Source organism: Cebus imitator, unplaced genomic scaffold (assembly GCF_001604975.1).
Source record: "Cebus imitator isolate Cc_AM_T3 unplaced genomic scaffold, Cebus_imitator-1.0 Scaffold156, whole genome shotgun sequence".
In the NCBI taxonomy this organism is placed as follows: Eukaryota; Metazoa; Chordata; class Mammalia; order Primates; family Cebidae; genus Cebus; species Cebus imitator.
This window is the reverse complement of record NW_016107471.1, coordinates 1,281,279-1,301,822: the sequence shown is the minus strand read 5'-3', so window position 1 is coordinate 1,301,822 and position 20,544 is coordinate 1,281,279. Positions and strand designations below refer to the sequence as shown.

The 20,544-nt window shown below is 37.7% G+C and overlaps 1 protein-coding gene across 2 annotated transcripts in view; it reads left to right on the top strand.

Moving 5' to 3' along the window:
- The window catches only part of LIN7A (lin-7 homolog A, crumbs cell polarity complex component), a 151,482-nt gene that overhangs the window by 102,211 nt on the left and 28,727 nt on the right, over positions 1-20,544 (top strand). The gene's annotated exons all lie outside the window — the stretch shown is intronic.

Sequence of the window (20,544 nt, the reverse complement as noted above, 5' to 3'; positions counted from 1 at the left end):
AAAAAAAAAAAAAAAAAAAAAGACTCACAGCTGAAAATAAGGTAGTTTAGTAATCAAACTTTGGCCATTCATCATATGGTATAGGCCATGGGCCTCCCTAAGATTTTTATATCCTCTTCATGCAAAGGTGGGGAATGTCTCCAAGATTTTAATATCCCACATATATTTAAACCTTTAATTTTACCAATTAAGTTCCATTTATACATTTACCTTGCTAGTTAATGGGCCACTAAATTCACCAAAGAAAATCCATTTCTGACATATTCTTGCTAATCAGTAAAGCATCATTTGTTCCTTGAAGTAGGTACAACAAGCTGCTCGTATAGTGGCCACCTCTAGAGTGTTGCCTTTCCAATATAATCCTGGCTAACTACCCTAGACAGGCTTATTAAGCTCCTAAAGAGGAAGGTTAAAGTATTACACATTCACATAATCAAACTATATATTGTAAGCTACCTATTTAAAACTGTTTAAGTTATGTGATGTTTAACAATGTCTAATGTATACCAGATGTTTATCAGAAAGCAGTTTTCTGAAAATTAGAGACTTCATGACCCAATGACTTGTTCACAGCCACACAAAGAATAGTTAATCCAATACTAGAACTCTGGGCTTCTAACAAACACCGAGTCCAGAGGTTTTATCAGTGTAAATAATTCTAGGCAGGTAACAATATTTAGTGAAAAAAAATTATTCTGTAATGGAAAGGCCAAAAAAAGAAAAGTTTAGCAAATGATGGAATGATTTACATTTCTACCTTGAAATAAGTCACCATTTCGGGAGATTAAATATGGAAGATTTTTTAGAAGATGCTATTCTAAACTCAGAAATTTTGAAAGGAAGTGCTTCGGAGGTCTAAAAAAACCTTAACTACTTTAGTATAAGTACTCTGAAAAAATTTCTAATTGTCCTATTTAAAAAGTAAATTATTCCATGGACATTTAAACATCAGAAAAGACATCTGATGTGATGTCCTGATTATCTTTGATTGTTTGTCTCATATTACATTCTGCCTGCATTTAGAAAAAGGATATGAGTCTGCATGCTGCATATATATATATATATATGCATATACATATATATGCATATATATATATATACACATATATATGTTAATACAGAGCTGTTAACATCATGGAATGTTAGGTTATAAAATGTGATGGGAAGGGAGAAATCAATAAATAGAAATAAAGACAAAATACAGCAATGGAGCAACTGATTTTTTTCTCCTAGCTTCTTAGAAGTCAAAACAGATGGAAACACATGCCAGCTCAACTATCATTTGGAGAGAAAATTTTTCTCTATCCCTAGGTGCCAAGAGAAATTTCCCCTGGGAATGTTACAAATGAGACATTGAATTACCTAATACAATTCCACAGAAAATACAGAGGTCTTTGTGTATAGCTCTTCTTACGTCAATCCTCAGTGAAACCTTAAAGCTGAATGCTGAATTAAAATTTAACATTAATAGGAGGTCAAAATGTTACAGTAAGAATTTATAGCTTTCTAATGATCTCCTTTTCACCCTTTTATGCTCAAGTGTTTTCTCAACAATTTTAAGAAAGGATTCAAGGACTGTTTATAAATGTTGCAGCCAATGTGGAGCCAGCAGCAACAGTAAATATATTTAGTGATAGAGTCAGGATATAAAAAGTCTCAGTAGAATGGTACAATAGGCCTATTTTAATAAGAATCTTCATGAAGTCCTACTCCTGTGCCCAAAAAACTAGCTACATATATGCAGAATCAGGGAGGAATAGCTAAATATCAAAGCCTGGGAAAAAAAATCTTAGGGGATTTCAGTGTTGATTTCAAGAGGAATATAAAGCAAGTTGAAGGAGGGGGACAAAAAGTAATGTGATTGTAGGGGCACCGATAGAAATGAACATAGAACACAGAAAGAGATTGGTCCAGCTCTTGAGTGCACTGTTTTCTTTCTTTCCTTCCTTCCTTCCTTCTTTCTTCTTTCTTTCCCTCCCTCCTTCCCTCCCTCCCTCCTTCCCTCCCTCCCTCCCTTCATTCCTTCCTTCCTTCCTTCCTTTCTTCCTTCCTTCCTTCCTTCTTTGACATGGTCTCACTCTGTCACCCAGGCTGGAATGCAGTGGTGCAATCTCAGCTCACTGTAACCTCTGCCTCCTGGGCTTAAGCTCACACCCTATTGTGCTCTAATCCTCATTCCATCCTTGCAAAGAAAAATAAGCTTATATAGAGATGAGCAATCTTGGATATGAGGAACATGTTAAAGAAGGACTTGAGTCGTTTAGGGTGGAGAAGAAAATATTTAGGGGAATGATGACTGTCTCCAGCTATCATTCATTGCATGTGGCACCAGATGGCAGAACCAAGACCAGTGTGTAAAAGTCATGGGGAAGTCATCTTATTATAATAAAGAGCTTTTAAACACTTAGAGCTCTTTAAATGGAGAAAGACTAAATAATAAGGTAAAATGTGCCCATCAGTTTTAATCAAAGAGTAGGATACCACCTGACGAGAGTATTTCAAAATATAAGTACCATGTAGAGAGTTGGAATGGTTGGCCCCAAGGTCCCTTCTAAGTCTGTGACTATGTGATTCCATGTCTTCCGATGGGATTTTACTGAGAGTACCATATAACCCTTCCCCCACCAACACACACACACACACACACACACACACACACCCACACACACACACACCGCCTTACACTCTGAGGTAGATGAGTAGACTCTACCTGTGCTCTGTGTACCTATTCATAAGACATTTTTCCTGAATGGAAAGATTAGAAATCTAACACAATATATGCTTTGTTTAGTGGTTTATGGTTTTTTTTTTAATGGTATGTACATTATATTCTCTCATTTGTTTCTCAGAAAAACAGTCTCATGAAAGAGTAGGGCCAGGAGTGTCTCCTCCCTCTCTTTCTCTGTGTCTCTCTATCACACACGCAACCCAATAGATACACACATAAGCACATATGGGCTCACCTCCAAATACACAAGCATACACACACACACACACACACACACACACACACACACATGAGACACAGAGAGACCGAGAAAGTGGATTTTAACCTTTAATGCAATCATAACTGAAGCTTACTAAGTGTAATAACTGCTTATGTTAAAAACGAATCCCAGTGAAATCTGAGTAAGCTCTCTGAATTGTACCAATTCCAATTTACTGGTTTAATATTATTTAGTAAGTTGTTAATATTGGGGAAAGCTGGGTAAAGGATGCATGCAATGTCCCTATACATTACTTTTCTACTTCCCGTAAATCTATAATTATTTCATATTTCTTATAAAACAAGAAAGTCCAAAAGATGATATTCTACTGGTTCTGATGGGAGAAAGGCAGGTGAGGAATAGGAAAGAAAAGGACAGAAATATATAAAATATAAGCATCAGGACTTAACAAATATGTTATACTGAAAAGAAGCCATCATTTGCTTCTGAATGCAAACATTGTCTTAGAGCCCCATTGGTGGAAAAAATTGCAGCTGAATTTACCTAGCTCTATAGTTAAGTCTAAATAAAATTGCCAATACAGTGTATACATATTGCTAATTGATTTTTAAACATGACAGATGAATGAATAAGTTTAGGGATGGGACGGAATGAATTGTTGTTTTCCTATAGTCTGGCTTTTTTTCCATAAATACCTATGCCAAGTGAAAGGCAAGTACTCACAGCCCAAATTACTTATGCAGAATGGCTGTCAGGTGTGGGATGAAGACGAAATAAAAATTAGAACTGTAGATTCGAGCTCTGTGAAGCTAAAGCATCCCAGAGGAGAAATCTATATTAAGGTCTTATATATCTGTTATCAGAACAAAGAGAAAACATAAACAAAAATATTTTTTAATTGCTACACTGCAGGATTTAAATTCCATAATAAAATGCATGTTCTGATGATGGCAGTAATTTGTATTCATTGCCTTATGTCCATTCTTAGAACAGTCCCTGTACATAGTCAAAGCTCTATAAATATTTGTTGAATGCCAGACACTGCTGTTAGCACTTTATGTAATGAACTCATTAATTACCCGTAATGATCCTCAGTGGTAGGTATTATTATCATCAGTCCTGTTTTACAAATGAAGAAACTGAGGAAGAGCTCACACGGCTACTAAATGGCAGAACTGGAGATTCTAACTCAGGCAGTCTGGCCTTATTAATCATGATTTAAAGGTAAATAAATATCTTAGCCATTAATGAATTAGTACTTTCATGTATGATGTAGAAAAGATCAAGGTTTCTTAGCTTTTGTAGGTTTGCAGAAGTAAATTTTTGGTGGAGAGAGATTAGTTGTTTTTCCTAACTACTCATAAGAGACTTTGACCTTTGAAAAGTTAAAAATCACTTCTAAAGACAGTAATCTTTTGAAAAGGAATTTACCCTAATTCAAATGGGTCAGTACTCTAAATTCACCATTGGAATTGTGTGAAGAGTTTGGGTGAATGTGTTTGAATTGTTCCATACCTGCATCGTTCTACTTTGCACCAGGTGCTTTGCATCCCCCGGTTAACTGAACAACCCTGGTCCAGAAGCACTCTCTAAAGCCACTTGGCCCTTAGAGGGGAGAACATGCTTGCATGGAGAGGGGAAAGGCAGAATTTCAGTCTTCAGTTCCCCCACAGTCCTGGTGTAAACATCCCCGGCTTAATTCCAGCGAAGAGGTCTCTCTTCCTAGAAGTCGTTAGCAGATGCTTTACCTTTCTCTGAGTAGGGGATTGTTTGGGTTATAATTAAATAGGAGTGCAAGCTGAAATTTCAGTTAAGTGCTGAAAATTTTTGTTCTCAGCATGACATCATGTGACATTTCACTCACATTTGTGAAGGAGCCAAGAGAAGTACAATTATGTTGTTTTATCCCAGTCACTTTCAGAAGAGCACAAACAATGCAGCATGATCTGGTATATTTTGCAACACTGAGCAGGCAGTATTCTAGCTCCCTTCATTGTGAGTTGGCTCACGATAAGAGATCTTTTAATTTAAAAATGCAGAACAGGGAAATATCATACTATCCCAATAGCACAGGTAACAATAGCTCACAGGTTAGAACGGCTACATTCCCACCCGGTGATTTCAGCCTGCAAGAATAGGCACCAGGTCTCTCATTCCTTCATAGACCAACTTGAGCCTTGAGCATACACGAGATTGTGCTGGTAGAGCTGACTGAAAGTGTATTGGTGCCAGAACACACCCACAGTTAGACGGTGCTAAAGGACAAGCCTCTAAATGAGGGAAGCATTCCCACACATGGGATCAGACTGACCTAAATCTCTATTTAGATTGCTGGTAATGGGTATTTGACTATTCAGTTTAGTTACTGGTGCAGCCTTTCTCATAGTTATTTTTGCCATTTGTTGTTTGCGTTTTCCTTGTGTTTAGGCTGTTATTTTAGCAATGCTTTTCTTTCAACAATTATTTGTAAAGCAATTATTATGTGTCAGCTACTGAGCTAAGCCCTGGATATGGAGTGGTAAACAAAACAGAAAGAGTTATAATCTGGTAGAGAGTAAGGACATTATGATGAGGATGATGATAAATACACAGATATAAATGTAACATATCCACCAGTTATCCCAGCCTAAGGGAAATGCTCCCCATGATCTTGTTCAGTTCCACATTGGTGACAGTAACAGGATTTTTTTTACTCCAGTATGTGTGTATTAGTTTCCTATGGCCGCTACAACAAATTGCCACACACGGTGGTTTTTAAACAACAGAAATCTCACGGCCCTGGAAGCCAAAAGTCCCAAATCAGTTTCACTGGCTCCAAACCAAGGCGTCGACAGGGCGGTGCTCCCTCTAGAGGTGCTGTTGGAGAATTGTTCCTTGCTTCCTCTAGCTTCTGGTGACTGCAGCATTTGGTTTGTGGCCACCTCACTCCAATCTCTATCTCCATGGTAACATTATTACCTTATTCTCTGTGCCAAATCTCTCACCTCCTCTGTAAGGATACTTGTGAGTTCTTTGGGCCCACTGAGATAATGCAGAGTAATCACCTCATCTCAAGATCCTTAACCTAATTGTATCTGAAAAGACCCTTTTCCTATAAATGCTAACATTTACAGGTTCAGGGGATTAGGACCTGATATTAATAACTTTGGGAGTGTATCCAGCCTTCTACAATGTGTAAATATCATAAATCTAGAGTGCTTACAAGTTTACAGGGCTAAGGAATGGGACCAGTTGTCCACAGACCATGAGCATGTTGGTTTTCTAGTCTCAAAACAGCACACACTGAGTATTTTCCACTCTACTCCTGGTTCTGACAATGCAAGGTCCTTCTTCCCTTTCCACTTTGAGACTTTTCTCCTTCTACTTCTGCCTGTCCAGTCAATGAAGCTATTCAGACTCCTTTCCCTTCTTTCCCTACCCCCGATCTTGCCTGGTCTTAGATGAGAAAAAAAAAAAAAAAATGTATGTGAAAACATGCAACCAAAACATTCTGCTGCATAGAAAAGACCTTCAGATATTTTTTAGTCCTTTTTTGCTCCTAAGGTGTGGGCTGAAGGAAGCAGAATGGGAGGGGAAATACACAAAGAACAAAAATTAATACTTCAGAATATAACACTGCCTCATAATTAAACACGGTGACAAGTGTTGCAGAGGAGAAAGAATAAAACAAGGAGCCATGTAATGGAGCTACTTTTCTAAAAATATATTTATTTACTTATCTATTTATTTTTTAAGACAGGGTCTCATTCTGGGGCCCAGGCTGGAGTGAAGTGGCATGATTTTGGCTCACTGCAACCTCTGCCTCCCAGGCTCAAGCGATCCTTCCATCTCAGCCACAGGCACGTGCCGCCACACCTGGCTAATTTTTTGTATTTTTGGTAGAAAGGGGTTTTCACTATGTTGCTCAAACTGGTCTCAAACTCCTGAGCATGAGCAATCCACCAGTCTTGACCTTCCAAAGTGCTGGGATTACAAATGTTGAGCCCCCATGCCAGGGGCTACTTTTAATAGTGTTAGAAATGGCCTCTTTGAAGGGTGACATTTAAACTGAGATTAAGGAGAAGAGCCTGTTATCGTAAGAAAGAGCTTGTGTGAAGGTCTTGAGATAAGGAAGTCCATGACTTGCCATGTAGGCGTGGCCGAAAAACCAAAGTGACTAAAGTAAAGACAGTGGGATGAGATGAGGCTGAAGAACTGATTGGGAGCAAACCAATGGAGTTTTAAAGTTGGTACTCAAACGTTTTTATTTTACTTCAGGTGCATTAGGAATCTGAAATCAATCCTGAAATCTGATGATGTGCCAAGAGTTTCGAATACATCCTGAGGCTGTTTACTATGAAGTGAAATGTATTCTACTTTTTTTCTGTTAGCTTATTATATTTTGTGTTGAAATTTTCTTTCTATACCCTTAAATCACTTGACAAGGATAATGCGTATGGTAACAACTTCAGGGCAATTTTTATTTTTTTCTGTCATTACCTTTAATGAAAATTAGAAACTTTTACTTTATTGTCAATTGATATTTTCAACATTTCAAAAGGGACTCATTCAATTTCAAGTTCTTATGGTTTCTCAGGAGTTAAGGTTATTCTAACCATAATATGTTTATTTACTCTTTGAGACTCTATTTTGTCATATGTAAAGCAAAAACAGCAATATCTTGCTTGCAGGTTTAATCCAAAGATTAAATAAGAGAAAGTACGTAAGACTGTCTGCCATTATGATGGATGGCTTTTAAATACCCAATAACTATAAATTGTTTTCCTTTAAATCAGATAATAGTCTCTTCTTATTTTATGTCCCTATAGAGTTAGACTCTTTGCCCAGTTTAAGTCATTCCCTCTGCTTTTTGTTTATCTTCAAGAGACAATAAAAGTCCCACATTAAATACTCTAATTTCAGAGGCAATTGATTCCATGTCATTGGTGGGCTGATTATGGGCAAGCCATTTAAATTTTTGGTGTCTTTATATCTGCAGGACTGAAGTAACAACACCTGTCTGTCTACCTTTCCTAATAGCAATTACGATAAAGAAGAGAAATAATAAATACAGCATTACAAAAATAAGACTTACGTTTTCACAATTACACAGCATTGTTGCTGTATATTATTATTAAACAGTCTTTCACCAAACTTCCAGATGCATCTCTCCATGTTTCCTTTTGTAACATGTTTACTTAATTTGCAAAAGCAAAATATGTAAACCAAGTAATGATCCTTCTTCTGTTCTAGCTGAGAAATGCGTGATTTTTCTCAAATGAATAGAGTGTTTGTCTTGAAATCCTGTGCTGGTCCAAAAAAACCGTTATTTATGTTTTGTGGAACTCACCAAGCCCAATTACCAGTTATTGCTTTAAACATTAGTGAAAAGCCAATGGTTCAATTTAAGCCCAACTTGGGAGGAACATTCTTCTAACTTATTTATGCTGGTCTGCAGATTGTTGGCACCAGCCTAAAGCAAGGTTGGAATGTTGTTAATATGCCACAGCTACATGAGTATACCTAATGAAATGCAAGCCAAGGGTAAGACTAAGGGTTTATACCATTTTACATAATGGATTTTATCTTGTTCTATTTTAAATTATATTCTCAAAAATAGAAGACACTGATACAGATGGCAATCAGATAATATGTCATAAGCCACATGTGATTGCTGATAGGTTCATGTGAGATAAGCAATCTTTTACTCAAATGTTAGTTGCTGAGTCTCAGATATGGGAAATGCAATGTCTCGGCAATTGTGGCATTAGAACCACACCTTTCTAAGTTCATCCAGGAGGCATGGGCTGTTTCAAGAAATTTCCAAATGCATCACATTGGACTATAGGCCTTTCCTCCTTGGTTTTCTCTCTCTACTTTCACAGGTAGAAAATCATTAGTTGCTAATTTTATCACAGCCAACCCTACTCTGAAATGTAAATTACTGACCTTGCCCTTCAGTGACACCAAATCACTTTTCAAGAGAAGTCATGTTTTCTATTTATAGAGGTGCCTATTATTACCAATAACGGTGTAAATATATAGCATACCTTAAGCTTTAAGAATATAAATTTGAGCTGGGTGCGACTGCTTACACCTGAAATCCCAGCACTTTGGGGAGCCAAGGCAGTTGGATCACCTGAGGTCAGGAGTTCGCGACCAGCCTGGCCAACATGGTGAAACCCCATCTCTGCTAAAAGTACAAAAAAAATTAGCCAGGTGTGGTGGTGGTCCCCTGCAAGCCCAGCTACTAGGGAGGCTGAGGCAAGAGAAGCACTTGAACCCGGGAGTCAGAGGTTGCAGTGAACCGAGATTGTGCCATTGCACTCCAGCCTGGTCGACAGAGTGGGACTCCATCTCAAATATAGGTGTGTGTGTGTGTGTGTGTGTGTGTGTGTGTGTGTGTGTGTGTGTTTGAATATGAACCAAAGCATGAGACTTTAATGAGACTTTAGATCCTGAAGTCAAAGTCTGTATATGTAGTGCACAAGATTTGATCTAGCATCAGCCTGAACCTACCTTACCACTAGCACTTGCATCTCAGCTCAGCTTTTTTATACTGAGCTAATCCGTGGTAGTCCTTATGTACTCAGAAATCGGGTAAAATGTGGCATCAGAAAAGTTGAGGATTCTTGGCAGTCTCTGAACTTCTATCTCTGAAAGTCAAAGGAACATGACACTGTATTAAATTTGGTTTTGCAAAGGGCTCTCCATGAAGTAGGAGTGGTTAAATTTGTCTATTATAGGGTCCAGAAGGAGATTAGATAACTGAGCAGAGATAATCAAGAGGGAACAATGGCAATCTAAAGGAGAAATGCCCCATAACAATTCTAGCCAGTTATTGCCGTTTGGTATTGTGGACAGCATGGCAGATAATTCAGAATTTAAAAATAAGCAAACAACACCTTCTGCCTTTGTAGAGGAAATTATATATAAGGAGAAGCATTTTAAAAGTTAAATTGTAGTTATTTATGGAAATGTTAGAATGAATAGGTTGATGGAGGGCATTCTAGGCAGAAGGACAACATCTACAGAAACAGAAGAGTAGGGTTGAAGGGATGGGCTGGAACCATGTCATGGAAGACACCATAAACCATCAAAGGAGCCTGGACTTACCATTTGAAGGTGGTAGGAAATGGCCAAATGACATGGATTTATATAAGTTATTCTGGCAATTGCCAACATGTGGGCATAGGGTGTGTGAAGGCATGGAGGAAAATCTGGAAGTAGAAGATGAATGAGGACATTCTTAGGAGTTCTGGAGGAACATGGTGGAGGCCTTAACTGGAAGAAGGGCAATTCGGCTGGAAAGAAAGGAAAAGATTTGGACTTTGAATGCAATAGGACTATAAACAAGAACTGGTGATTGATTGGATATGCAAGGTAAAAAATAGGGAGTTGCCAGGAACTCTCAGGTTTCTGGCAAGCATCTTGTCTCTTGTTGACACAGGAGAAAAGACGGTTCAGGTGAGAGAGTGAGCAGCTAAGTACTTGGCAGGTGTGTTGTCTGTTGGTCAGCCATGTGAACGTATACAAGGGAATAGGTTTTAATTTAGTTTTGCCTTTTGCAAGATGTAAATTTAAAGCTAATTAACTGAGCTCTATCAAACTGAAAGCATTTCAAAGTAGAACACTTAAAAATAATATTATGTAAACTTTTCAGTTACATTTGTCAACCAGTATTTCTCACCCTTGGAATTGTTGATGTTTTGAATGGGATAATTCTTTCTTGGGGCAGCTGTTCTATGCATTGTAGGATGTTTATCTTGGCCAGTAACACCCTCTCCTCCAGTCATGACAATAAAAAATGACCCCAAACCTTGCCAACTGTCCCCTAACAAACAAAGTTATTCTGGTTGAGAATCATTATCTTAAACTAAATTAGCTCATTTTCATGAGAACAGTTGCAAACCATATAGTAGCTACGATATCAAAATCTGAAAACTGCACACATTGTACACTGTACTGTGAATATGAATAGAATGGATTTCCACCAAATCATAGCATCAACATGTTTGTAGCTAAAGTGTAGAGTTGAAGGGATAGGCTGGAGCCATCTCACAGAAGCTACCATAAGCCATCATAAGGAGCCTGGACTTACCATTTGAAGGTGGTGGGAAATGGCCACCTTCAAATGGGAAATCCAGGTTCCTTCTGATTCAATAAATGAGGACCATTCTGAAAAAGAGATTTTATCTAACACTTGATCTCAGTAGAATATTCTGTGTGGAGGAGCACCAGAGTTGATCTTAATTACTATGGATGGCAAAGGCAAAGCAATTGACAGCTTGCCATTGTTAAATTTCTTATTAAATCTGTCTCTACAGGCAAACATTACTCTAAGAATATCACTTTAAAGTCTTCAGTCAGACTGCCCATAAGATTTATTAACCATATTATCATGCCTGGCTCTGGGAAAGGAACAGTTTAAAGAAAACATAGATCATACCCTAAGGGAGCTTACTGTGATCTAATTATCCTAGAAACACCAAGTTAAGTTTTTCATAAGTCAAAATTGATGCATTACTCATAATTGTTTTAGCCTCAACTTTGAGTGATTTGTGGAAATATTGTGCCAATATTTCTACCCTTATAGAGTTCACATTCTAGCATGGCAGATAAGCAATATTTCATAAACAGAAATATGCTGAAGCCTCGTTACTCTTCTCTTTTGCCTGAATCTAGAAGGCACAGCATCTACATTTGACCACTCGGTAAGTCTGTAACCAAAACCTGCAGGGTACCTGAATGCTATCTGTCTCTCAGTTTTACAATGAATCTGAAATGAGGCTGGCCACCAGGCTAGAGAGTGCACAGCCACTCATCCTGAAATTCCCCTTATTTTTGCGTCCATGATCTGTTTACATTTTGAAAATCTAAATTACATGATAATTATTATTTTGCTATGCACTCTTAGGCAATGTAAGAGCAACTTTAAATATCATTGTCCATGTTATAGCAATTTAGACACAGCTAATTACCAGAGGAACCCAGGGCACACACCATTTCACGAGTCCTATTTTATTAGATGAAATTGGCAGGAGGGATAATGCAAAGCTGCATGATGCTGGTTGTCGACCACACATCATGTTATGGGACAGGATTTGTAATTGTTTAAAGTATATTTTCTTTCAGTCGTATTGGATATATATTTGCACACATTGGCGATGTTTCACAAAGAAGCCTATTCACTCTTAGTCTCCTTGGTCTCTAACAAATTTGTTTACTTTTCTAGAAAAAGATCAATAATTTAATTATGTGCAACTTTTGATATGTTTATTTTGTAAATAAAACAAATCAAATCTATTCATTAAAATTATCTTGATGCACTCTCAATTATTTATAGGAGTGTGAGACCTTGGGTCAGACTTTTAACTTTAGTTGTCTTTGTTGTGTTACTCTGCCTAGATCTAAGCACATTCATCTGCTTTCAGTAATAGATTAACTGCTCAGTTACTCCACCAAAGCCTTAGTTTGAGAGATGTTAGATAGGGGAATAAATTTACGAAATATACATGAACTTGTATCCAAAGCACCTGTGCAGCCAAACAAGGTTATGTAACACTGCTTGGGCAGTCTTAATAGTCATTTGCCAGTCACTCATTAAGCATTTATTAAGCATCTACATTGTACAATTTGAGGCAGTCAGGATCCTTTAATGAATAAAAGAGAGAGACATGTCCTTACCTTTATGGAGTTCACATTCTAGTTTGGCAGATAAGCAATGAGCAAAATAACAAAGTAAACTCATATAGTGTTAGAGATGGCAAGTGCTAAGAAAATGAATCAGTACAGTGCAGGGAGGCTGGGGACGCCATGGTAGGGAAAGGAGAGAGCGTGGTGTGGTCACAGTAGCCTCAGGCAGGGGGTGATATTCAAGGTGGAAATCAAAGGAGATAAGGGAGTGAGCCACACCTAGGGAAGAACATTCAGATCATTCTCCTGTGACCATCATCAGCGCCAAGTCTTTAAGGTGGAAGGGCACTGGTATGTGAGAGAAGCAGTCGAAAGCCGGTGAAACTGGAGTGGAGTGGAGTAGAGAGGAGGAGGAGATGAGTTCAGTGTTAGTAGCTCACTTCCCGTTTCAATTTCTAAATTTTTTTCTAATTGAAAAATTCAACGTTTAAAAAATATGTCTTCTATTCCATTACATGTGCCACTGTGTTAAGATGGTAATTTTTTAATCCTCTGACATTAAGTTTAGAAATAAAGCAAGCACCCCCAAGTGTAGTAACAACATTGGTAACAAAAGTAACGGAAAAGACTTCCTTCCAGGGCTTCTAGACCACTGGACCCTTTAGTTCTCAGTAAATCACTGTGTGGCATAAACTCAGTGTATGTTGTGGAGTTTGGTGAATAGTTTGCTAACTTATCTGAACCATAGTTTTATTATTGCTAAAAGATGGTAGTATAAGAAACTACTTAGTTTTTCTATTTTAGTGTTTAAATGGCATAACACAGTTCCTGAACATGTAGTAAGTAGTAAATAAATGTTAGTGCTTATAATCATTGCTAGTTCGTAATCAAGGCAGCAATCCATTAATTTAAATATAAAATTATTAGTTTTTTTATTAAAACTGGCAGCATGTTTAATTTAAAAAAAATTATTGATCAACATTAACCATCATAAAGCTCAAGTATTTATTCATTAATTCATTTGGCAAAATGTTATTGGGCCTACCATTGTCTTACTCACTGGTAAAATAAAAAATAAATGCAATATCTCCTATTTCACTTACAGATATGGGGAAGAAATAAGGAGGGAAGCAGATTATCTTTGTGACATAGGTTATTTTCTAAATAATAAGTATGGGGCTCCATGGGATACCATAAAGGTAGCATCTTACCCAAATGGGGATGGAGAGGGGTTGAGCAGAGACAGTTCTCCCATAGGCAAGTAGGTGTTGGGCAGGTGAATGGAGGCAGTGAGGAGGGTGAAAGCCATCACAAGGAAGGCCCCAGACACAAGAGAAAACTGCATGTTCTCCTGTTTGGACCTTCACTGATTAGCAAATGAGGGTGAAAATACACACAGGGGCCAGATCATAAAGGGTGGGGTACACTAGGCTGAAGACTTTGGCCTGTACCTGCAATATGGGGACATGCAATTATTTTAAGCATGAGAATTATACGACCAATTTGTATTTTGGAATGATTACTATGATTGCAATGTGAAGAGTGGTTTAGAAGTGGTCAGAATTAAAGACAGGGCAACCAGATGTGGATGTAGTTAATATTTAGTGAGAGAAACACAGATCTCATTATGATTTATTATGTAGAGAATGTTGATGTTTCTTTGTTATGACACACTGTTATTTGGGGAGGTGGGAGAACATCAACTATAATTGTACCACAGAAGAAAGACAAAGCCAACTGTACCACAGAAGAAAGACAAAGCCATTTCATTTTCAGAAAAATTCCTAGGTCAACTGAATACTCTCTGTGTAATCTCACATCTGTCAAGATTGAAGTCACTGCAAGCTTGTTTGTTTCTGTGTTTGTTTTTAATCTGAGGAACAATTAGATAAAAAGCAAAATTTTAAACAAGAAGTATTTCATAACCCTTCCTCACCATTTTTCAGTCTAACATTATTCCTTGAAAACATGGATTTATAGCCTGTATATTAAAACATGAATGATCTGCCAGGCCGTATAACTGATATGCTGGCCCCGACAAATAAACAACTGGGAGGAAATACAGGAAAGGAAAACTCGGGTTTCAGCAAATTAATGATGCTGGAAGAAAAACCATTCAGTCATGATTGTTCAAACAGAATCTCATTGGCATTACATTATGATTAGGGCTTTGAAGCGCCCATGAGCTGTACTTCTACATCTGTAATTTTGTAGGTAATTTTGCTAACATTCCTTCATTTCACCTGAATTACCCAGGCAATTACAGAATTACAGTCATAGGGATTTTTACTTTTGTTTTGGGAGACTTATTTTGCCCAAATTACTTGAAAGCTCTGCCTGAATGTACTATTTAAACAAAATGATTCTTTGTCCCACCTTCTTTGGTTTGTTCTAGAATCTTTCCCCTCGTTTTCCTCACAGGATGATACTGAGCTATGGTATTAAAACATATGCAAGAAATATGTAAATGCATTCTTAGAAATTTTTCAAATAATTCAGTGTGAAAAGACTAAAATCAGATTTTTTTAAAAAGTCCCTTTAACCATTTTCCTCAATCCATTCCAGTCCCGTCCTTTCCCCATGTGTAGAAACACCATTGTAGTGAACACTCATCTAAACATTTGTCTTTGTATTCAAGCACGCACATACGCTGCGCGCGCGCACACTCACACACACACACACACACACACACATACACCACATTTATTTATTTACTTTTAGATACAAGCATCTGAGACAATACAGGGCTGTGACTAGAGGTCAGCCTCCAGACACAGATATGTTACCCATTAGTGTTATGGCCATGGAAACTTAACCTTTCTGTGTCTGTTTCCTCATTTACGAAATTGGGATGATAACATTACATAACTCACAGCGTTGTTATAAAAACTCACTATTTTCCCCAAAACCTAAAATGCAATAAAATAAATAAATGGAAAAAAAAAAAAACTATTTTGCTACGTTTAAAATACTTGAAACGTGATAGTAAATACTCAATGAATATAAGCTACTATTATTAGAAGTGATTTTCTTAAATGCACTGCTATTTATATGTATATATATTTATTATCTGTGACTTGCTTTCTTGGTTAATAAGTTCTTGGAGATTTTGCCTCATCAATACATAGACTTTTAAATCTTCTATATAATATTCTATATATGGCTAATTTAACCATTCCCCTATTGATGGACATTTAGTTTGTTAACCAAATGGTTTTTTTTGTTTAATTTTGTTTTGCTATTGTGAGCACTGCTTGAATGAAAATCTTCCTGTATATGAGTAACTATTTTTCTCAAGTAGATACTAATATGTGCAAGCCAGGTTAGGAAGATGCGGATTTACTTTATTTTAATAGATATTGCCAAATTGACTTCTAAAAGGCCTATATCAATTTATACTTCCATGTTTTATGAGGATATAAATTTCACCAAATCCTTGGTGATATATTCTTTTTTTAAACACGTGAAGGATTTTGATCTCATTTTAGATTTAATCTGCGTCTCCCTAACTGATAGTAGAGTTGAGCATCTTGTAGCTGAGAACTTTATGTGAAGAAGCTAGTCATACAAAATTCTGGCAGGAATGAACTAGGCATAAGCAAGAACAACAGCAGCAAAAAAGCCCAGAATGATTTGAATATGAATGATGGGGACAGTATTAGACATAAGGTTGTAGAGGCCAGCTGGAAGTGAAGAGTGAAAGTCCTTGTAAGCCATCGTAAAGTACTTGCCATTTCTTTTGAGCAAGAAAATGACATAACAGAGAATAAGTACTGTTTGAAATGAGCTTTGAATGATGGGTGTAGATTTATTAAAACAGAGTGGAGGAAGGACATTCTACACTGAGAGAATAAAACTGAGAGATTATAGAAACATGAAAACACCTGCTAAAATCAAAAGCATGGTGTTGCTTCTAGGTTGAATATTAATATAAGGAAATAGAATTGGACCTGCCTGTTCATGGGAAGTGCTTTGCATGATATAGAACATTTTCATTTTCATTTCTAGAAAACTAGGAAGTATTTATGGGGTAATGCATTTATTGGCTACATTCTGTGAGCCAGGTTTAGTGCTTGGCTCTTTACATGAATAGTCCATTTAAACATAAATGACTTCTATGAAGGAGATGTTATTAATTCCATTTTGCATATATGGGAACTGAGGCTCAGGGAAGTGAACTAACCTTATAGCAGTAATCTTCAACCTAAGCATTAAAGTCAGCCCTCCTCAGGTTAGCTAAACAAGCATTGGATGACTACTGTGCACTGTGCTAGGTATCAGGGATAAACCATCAATGTAGCAAGGTCCCTGCAATCAAGGACAGTGTCTATTATAGCTGTGCTCTTTCTACTCATCAATAGATTTTAAGCCAGAGCATGCAAAAACCAAGCAACTTGGTCAGGCACGGAGGCTCATGCCTGAAATCCCAGCACTTTGGGAAACCGAGGCAGAGGATCACCTGAGGTCAGGAGTTCAAGACCAGCCTGGCCAACACAGTGAAACCTCGTCTCTACTAAAAATACAAAAATTAGCCATGCATGGTGGCATACACCAGTAGTCTCAGCTACTGGGGAGGCTGAGGCAGGAGAATCACGTGAACCCAGGAGGCGGAGGTTGCAGTGAGCTGAGATCGTACCACCACAATCCAGCCTGGGCAACAGAAAGAAAACAAAACAAAACAAAAACAAGCAACTCTGACTGGAATAGAGAGAAGCATTTAGAAAAGAGAGAAGCTGGAAGATATTTTTTAATCCAGGCAAGAAATCATGAGAAATAAGAGGGAGGAGGGGATGAGACGCAATTGTGGTGATTGATGCATGAATATCAACCAGTATTGGTGGTTAATTGGATGTAGGTTGAGGGAAGATGTTCCCAGGAGGGCCTAGCTTGGGTGGCTGCATGACTAGTGATAGCAGGAACTGGAGAAGAGGGTTAGAGCATTTAAAATAAGCAAAAAATTTTAGTATAAATTAATGGTGACAAAAGCAAAGAATATTTTTTGGCTGCGCATTTAATTGGGAAAGACATTTATATGCACAGCTACAGTGATATTGGACAGCAAACCTGAAATAGCCTTTAAATTTTGAGTTCTCCTGCAAGAAAGCACCTGCAATGCTGAATCTCTGCAATTAAATTAAACGTTATGGATTTTACTAATGTTTTATTATTCATGGTATACATCAACATAAATGTTCATGCCATTTTACATTTGATAAGAAACACATTTGACAGTGCCAGGCTCAGACAACTTCTGCCTAGATTTGCTGTGTTTCCCTCCATGCTTTATATTAAATTGACTGGGATTCTAGGATTATAAAACAGGCTAGATATTTAAAGTGTATCTTTTGAAGGGCTTAGTTGAATAATTTCAGCAATCTATTGTTGTCTCCATGACACCACTTGAAAAACTATGATCTCTGTGAACTCGCTAGAATAAGACACCTAAGGGGAAAAAAAATCTATTCTGATTGACAGAATTCTAGGAGATGTCATTGTCACATAATACTTGCTGTCATCTTGGTAGAGGAGATAGGATGATGTATTCCTTGCTTAGGGGAGTACGATTTCCCAAAAACTTCCTATAGGCTAAGGCTTTTTCTAGGTTGCAGAATCTTTTATAGAACCCTCTAGCTTTAGCCCTATTTCCATCAATATAACAGCCTACCTGTCATAAAAATCAGTGAAAACCATTTGAAGGGTCGGCCTTTTTATTTATTCTGAGGGATCTCAGTCAATATCCAGGTACACAACACTGCTTAATAAACATTTTAAAGTCTTCACCTGATTCTGGCTACTGTTTCTAAGCTAGTTTCACATTTTAAACCAGGCTGAATCATCCCTGAGATTCTGCTGTGGCAGAAGGAGAGAATGCCCCATGGCACTAGGTCTGCCCTTAGGGTCTTGGCAGAATTGCAGAGTGAGCAAAAGTGACTTAACTGGCCTCAAACCTAACTCTTTCAAACCTTTCTTATAACTCACATCTCTCCTTCTTTTCCCTTTCTTCATGCTGGCAATGATGTATTCTCTGATAAAATTCCTTCCCTTCCTGGCTGTTGATTTTTTAAAAAAAATTATTAAAGAAATAATATTTAGGGTTTTCTACATATACAATCATTGTCAGCAAAGAGCAGCAGTTTGAGTTCCTCTAGACTGATTCAGATGTCCTTTCTTTCTTTCTTGTCTGATTGCTCTGGCAAGGACTTTAAATGCTATGTTGAATAGAAGTGGTGAAAGTGGGCATCCTTGTCTTTTCCAGTTCTCAGGGGGAATGCTTTCAGCTTTTTCCCATTCAGTATAATGTTGGCTGTTGGTTTGTTGTAGATGGTTTTTATTACCTTAAATATGCCCCTTCTATGCCGATTTTTCTGAGGGTTTTAATCATAAAGGGATGCTGGATTTCAAGTGCTTTTTCAGCATCTGTTGAACTGATCATGTGATTTTTGTTTTTAATTCTGTTTATGTGGTGTACCACATTTATTGACTTACATATGTTAAACCATCCCTGCATCCCTGATATGAAACCCACTTGATCATGGTGGATTATCTTTTTGACATATTGTTGGATTTGGTTAGCTAGTATTTTGTTAAAGATTTTTGCTTTTATGTTCATCAGGAATATTGGTCTCTAGTTTTATTTTTTTGTTATGTCCTTTCCTGGTTTTGGTATTCAGGTGGTACTGGCTTCATAGAATGATTTAGGGAGCATGCCCTTTTTCCCTATCTTGTGGAATAGTGTCAATAAGGTTGATACCAATTCTTTGAATGTCTGATAGAATTCAGCTCTGAATCCATCTGATGCTGGGCCTTTTTTTTTTGTTGGCAATATTTTTTATTACCATTTCAATCTCACTGATTGTTACTTATTGGTCTGTTCAGAGATTCTGTATCTTCTGGATTTAATCTAGGAAAGTTGTACATTTCCAGGAATTTATCCATCTCTTCTAGGTTTTCTGGTTTATGTGTGTAAAGGTGTTCATAGTACCCTTAAACAATCTTTTGTATTCCTGTAGCATCAGTTGTAATATCTCCTGTTTCATTTCTAATTCAGCTTTTTTGGATCTTCCCTCTTTTTGGTTAATCTCACTAATGGTCTATTATTTTTATTTGTCTTTTCAAAGAACCAGGTTCTTGTTTCATTTATCTTATTTATCTTTTGGTGTTTTTTTGTTTTTGTTTTTGTTTTGCTTCATTTCATTTATTTCTGCTCCGATCTTTGTCATTTATTTTCTTCTGCTGGATTTGGGTTTGGATTGTTCTTGTTTCTCCAGTTCTATGAGGTCTAGCCTTAGATTATCTGTTTGTGCCCTTTCAGACTTTTTGATGTAGGCATTCAATGCTATGAACTTTCTTCTTAGCACCACTTTTGCTATCTGCCAGAGGCTTTGATAGGTTGTGTCACTATTATTAATCAGTTCAAAGATTTTTAAATTTCCATCTTGATTTCATTGTTGACCCAACGGTCATTCAGGAGCAGGTTATTTAATTTCCATGTGCCACAGAATCCTTGGAGTGTTGCTTTTCTGGCTGGAAACCTCTGTGTCCAGTGAAGCCTTTGCCCAAATTTTGCTCAGACCTGCTGGGCTTGTTCTACCCATTCAGCCTGGCAGGTTGTGCTCAGCTTGTGCTACCAGCCTGGATCCCATGCCTACCAGGAGCAAGCCAGGCATGGAGTGGTGAGGGGTGTGTGGGCAAGCAAGCATGGAGTCCAGCCACTGCACAGCCTCCTGCCACCATTAACTTTCCATCCATGATGCCCATGGTGCCCTGGCTCTTTGTGCTGAAGGACACCTAGAGTCCTGTGCCAAGCCACCCTTAGACCTCCTCTGCTTTCCTACCTGATATGGTTTGGCTGTGTGCCCACCCAAATCTCATCTTGAATTGTAGCTCCCATAATGCTCACTTGTTGTGGGAGGGACCCAGTGGGAGATAACTGAATCATGGGGGCACTTCCCCCATATTGTTCTTTTTTTTTTTTTTTTTT